The sequence below is a fragment of the Mauremys mutica genome, chromosome 26 (assembly GCF_020497125.1).
Source record: "Mauremys mutica isolate MM-2020 ecotype Southern chromosome 26, ASM2049712v1, whole genome shotgun sequence".
NCBI classification, from domain to species: Eukaryota; Metazoa; Chordata; order Testudines; family Geoemydidae; genus Mauremys; species Mauremys mutica.
In genome coordinates this window covers 3,870,393-3,875,504 of record NC_059097.1, presented here as the reverse complement: position 1 = coordinate 3,875,504, position 5,112 = coordinate 3,870,393, and the positions used below count along the sequence as shown (strand labels likewise).

Here is a 5,112-nt window from a genome sequence, read left to right as displayed (position 1 = left end):
AGAGTAAGTACGTATACGCATGTGGGTTCAAATACTCAGAAGAATATTTGGAATGGTGATCTGAGTTGGTAAGTGGTTGTTGAAAGGACAAGCAAGTGATTTAAGGCACAGTGAAAAGTTAACTCTATAGTTGCTGGAGGGAACAGCAGTTGAATTTTGTAAATGTACTAAAGTAAAAAGTTCTTGGTGTCTTTGAAATGTTTGTAAATAAATTCAGGCAAAGAAATTATTAGATTGCAATCATTTGGCTATGAACAATTTTGTTAAATCAGCTGAAGAATGCATACAGTGCTATGTCATTAAAATTGTATTAGGCTCTAAGAGCACTGTGAGTGATGATGTTTTCTTTCAGTGTTTACAAGCAGGAGTTACAAGTAAAAAGTGAGCCAGCAAGCATCTGTATTAATGCAAATTATCTAACTAATAAGATAGGAGCCACTAAAGCAGGGGCTGCCTATAAAACACATACAAGAAAATATGTGGTAATTCCCTTGTTTTGCCTAAAATCAACAAAAGTCTTTGTATATTTTTAGTAATGATTGCCTGCCCAGAAGGGGTAGACTTCTGTTTTGTCTTTCAGATAATCAGAGAACACTGATGCCGGCTAAACAGCATTCAACGTACCATGATTTGCTGGCACAGTAAAAATTGTGTTTTGTGTTCTATGTTCTGTCTTGTGGTGTTTGTCCTGTGGCCAAAATTGATGTGTTTAATATTTTTATGGGATGGTCTGATTTAAAATCAAGCAGCAGTGTTGGATTAAAATGCAGATATTTGTTTTGTTCAACTTAGAATACAAAGTGTTTGGATACATCAGAAAAATGTGATATACTAAAGTCTTATACATTTTCTTAAGTAAGAGAAAGATACTACATTGGCCAAAACTTTTCATTGACAATTGTTATTGAAATTTGCATATTAACAGTCTTTGAAAGCAAGGACATGGAAAGTTAACCCACTCCCCATATTGTACATGGGATCCTTCTGGCTACCTCAGACTTCTAGCCAGAGGGCTGGGGATGGTGGACAGCTATTGGACTACAGTTTGTATTAAATGAACTCATCGAAGTGGGTGTGCTTGTCTTGGTTTGTTGTTCTCAAGTTCTGTAATAACATTATTTTAGTGAAATGGTATATGTGGCATATATTAGATAAGACTAATGTACTGTATAACAGCAATGTGTATGTGTTCATTGTTAACACCAGGTGTATACGTAAAACATGAAAGTTTTTTTTGTAGGTTAAAAAAAAAGCTGAGAAGGGAAGTGAAAAAAAAAAAACAAGTTGACTGAAAAAAAAATAGATAACATGCTCAGTTTAAAGCTGAGACACTGACTTTGTTCAAAGACACTCCTCACAGCTAAGACTTGGCTAACCCTCAAAAGGAACAAGGGGGGGACTTAAATTTGCCCATGCAGCTATAAAATTTGTAAAATCTGCAAAGACACTAATGCAATGTGTTAGGTTTCTTTTCTCACAGGTAAAGAAGAAACAACCCAAAGATCCTAGCAGCCTGCCCCTCCTTGGAACCAGGAGACTGGGTCTACATAAAGATCCATCAACGAAAGACTGCCTTGGCTCCATGCTGGAAAGGCCCGTATTGAGTCCTGCTGTCTACCAACACTGCTGTGAAGTGCCAAAGACTGACTGCTTGGACCCAGGATTCTCACTGCAAAAAAGACCCCTCCACATCAGAAGAATTTTCCTATTGATGATTCGCCTATTCTTTCTTCTAGTTCTACTGTGCTTCTGGACAGCAGGGAAGAAGGACAAGGTAACGTACTGGTAACCTTTCCCTTGTCCACTGACAGACCAACTGTGCCTTTAGACTTTTATAGACAAAGCACAGCTATTACAGGGTGATATGTGCTGGAAACCTCTCCCCTGTAGGATGCTAAACCACAATTGTTTTGGGAAAGAAGAAGAAACACTCACTCCACTGACATTGCCAAAGTCCAGGAATTCCTGACTAAAAGGACATTGAGAACTGACCCTGGTGACGAAACAAAGAATTACACACTGGCAGGACTAAATTTGTGGGACTTATATTTGGAACTGTGGTATTAATTGGATTTTGGGGTTTATTCTACAGGCTGCGCCCTGTGTTTTGGATAAATCCTTCAGCATGTATTGCCCTCCCTCATTGCATTTTCAATAACATTGTCCTTATCCAGTTTTCAGATCGCTTCTACATACCCAGATTGCTCACAAGGGGCTGCCATTACATTAGCACAACAGAGGGCCTGGGTTATTTCCTCTGGAAAGAAAAAGAATTGAGCAGATCCCTGTGGGCTAGGGCCAATATCTTAAAAGCCAAGAAAATGCTGAGAAATTGGGCCAACTAAAAAGGCCACTAGACTTACTTTTGAAGCTCAGCTATCTTAAGTACAGGCTGGAGTTGGTGAGTTACATGTCATTTCCACCCTTAGTTCTGTGACCCAGACGTTACTGACAGAGATGGTACTGAATATCACTGAGGCTGGGAAGGCATTGCAGTGGGATCCAGACCAGACTTGGCCCACTGCCCTTACAGACGCGTCAGGAGTACCATCTGATCTGTGGTCATAAAGACATACTTGGCCACTTTCTGGATGAAAGTGTGGATATTCATAGTGCTCCTTCCAAGCATTTGGACCGGTTAGGGTGGGTGTGGGCTCCCACATACCAGATCCTGCCGGGTCCATGGGGAGGATGCGTGTGGGACTGAATTATTTACCGAGACATCTGGGACATTAGACCACTTGGTATACCTAACTGATTTATAGTCAGTGCCCCAGACCGATGCATTGTTACCCCTAAAGGCGATTTGAAGCTTCGTCTGCGACTGAAGAAACCATAACCCGGTTGTGCCCTGCCAAGCAGTAATTTGTTGTCCCAAGAGTCCCGTTGGTCCTCTAGGGACAAAGGGGGGATTGTTAGGCCTGAATAAAGATGTAGCACAAAACCAGTTGTGCCAACCTGACTAAAATCAGGCTAGCAGAGGTTTCTGGGAAAACCCAGAGTGAAATACTGACAGGCAGAATTGTCTCACAAAGCCCTGGGAAAGAGCAAGATAAGTGAGGGGGCTGATGCCAGCTGTGTTGTGTTAAGACACAGTGTTTGAAGGACCGATAAGAAACACAAGCATCTCACAGTTCTGACTTACTCCTTGGTTTAGTGTTCGGTGTGTTTTTAACTCCCTCACATTCCTAACCTTTGGCGCTTGTTGAGATATTAACAATTCAATATTGTAGAGACTAGGCATGCGTATATATTAAAAGGTGTCTAATTTCCAGTTGTTAGACAAAGGGGGTGGATTGCTCTAGTGAATGATCTATGACGTAATAAAACTGTCTATATAAGCTAATACTGAGCTGTAAAGGGGGGGGCTGGTTCTTTTCGGATACGAGCTGTTCTTTACTGATATGTGCACTTGTCAATAAAGAACTTTTGATCAGACCTTGCTGGTGTTGCCTGTCTCTCTCTGCGGTCAGACAACGAACTTCGCTGTTGGGGTTCGAGTCCCCGACACAACCCACCACCATCCACAACTGGTCATTTTGGGGAAGCGGCCCCCTCATGCTGCATAGCTAGGCAGAGTAGGGGTGTCTGTGCAAACACGGCCTGTTCCTGAAGTCTTCCCACAGCTCCTCACTAGATGTGAGGGGGGAGCTCATTCAGCCCCTCCTTATGCTTAGTATTTAAAAACTCCTGTGTCACTATCTCTGCCAGCCTTAGATTTCTCCTCCTGTCCACTTTTTGATAGCTCAGATGAGGTGGCCGAGTGGTTAAGGTGATGGTACTGCTAATCCATTGTTCTCTGCACGCATGGGTTCAAATCCCATCCTCATCGGTTGCATTTAGTCTTCACCCTCCTTTATAGACAACCATCTCCCCCCTTGTTACAATGACAGATCAAACAAAAACCTTCTCAGAATCTCTTCCCCCTTAGATAAAAACTAAGAAATGCTGGACTAGAGAATTTTTTTAGAAATCTGGTATTTAGACATTTTATTTGAAGCAAAGGGGTGCTTCAAATAAAATGTCTAAATACCAGATTTCTAAAAAAATTCTCTAGTCCTGCATTTCTTAGTTTTTATCTCAAAAGGGAACAGCCTCATAATCTCCCCCAAACACTCTGGGACCTCCCCAAATAATTAAAATACCCCCAACCTGAGCAAGGCCACAACAGTGAACCAGAGCTAGTGTCTAGGCCAAGCTGTTCTGAAGGAAACAACTCAACCATTTTCTCTCTGCTTCCCTTTGCAAAGTCTGACTGAGAAAACAAAATTCCCCAAACTGAAAAATTTCTGCTGAGAAACCACTACTAGTGTGTTTGGGGACTTTGGTTTGAATGTACTATTATTATTCTCTTCTGATTTCTGAATCAGTTTTGTCATCCAGGTGTATTTCCAGCTGTTGAGTTGTGGGGGAGAGAGGCCAACTCCTAATGTCTCTACCCCCCTTTCATAGTTTCTTCCAACTTGCTAGGAAGTCCCTTTGCTAGGATGTGAGTCAAGCAGTGTCCATTGTCGCTGTGCTATCTCGGAGAAGTCTGCATTGTACACGGCTCCTGGGATAGTCCTTGGGAGTGTGGATCCCTTCAATGGGCCAGCAGCGGGTCTGGCTCCTCCATTGTCACACCTGAAAGGCTGGTGGTGGGCATTTCCCAACCTCATCTCAGTCACACACACAGAGCAAAACTTCCCAGCCAATGCTACACACACAATCCAACACAATAGTAATGTTCAACAGACCAAGACTTTTGAAATGATACCTGACCAGGCAGACTTTGTACAAACCGTATCATCATTATATGAGACTGGTGAATATGGGGCTTCCAGGGTGCTGCTTTGAGCACAGCGTGCCACCCCTGGGCTGACACTGCAGTGGAGACATACCCTTAGAGTCCATCTCTCCTGGGATAAAGATGGCAGCACGGCTGGCCTGGACCATCTGACTTGGGCTCATGAAGCTAAAGCTGAGAGGCTAAAAACTGTGGTGTAGATATTTCTGTTTACACTGAAGCCTGGGTTCAGAAACCCTCACCCCTCGTGTGGTCTCAGAGGTTGGGCTCAAGCCCATATGTCTGCACTGTAATTTTATAGTCTTGCAGCCCAAGCCCCATAACCC

At 42.8% G+C, this 5,112-nt stretch overlaps 1 non-coding gene across 1 annotated transcript; it reads left to right on the top strand.

Annotated features, from left to right (window-relative positions):
- The first annotated feature begins 3,749 nt into the window (after nucleotides 1-3,749).
- On the top strand, nucleotides 3,750-3,832 carry TRNAS-GCU. Its single transcript has one exon. It is a non-coding gene; the product is annotated as a tRNA-Ser (tRNA).
- The last annotated feature ends 1,280 nt before the right edge of the window (nucleotides 3,833-5,112 follow it).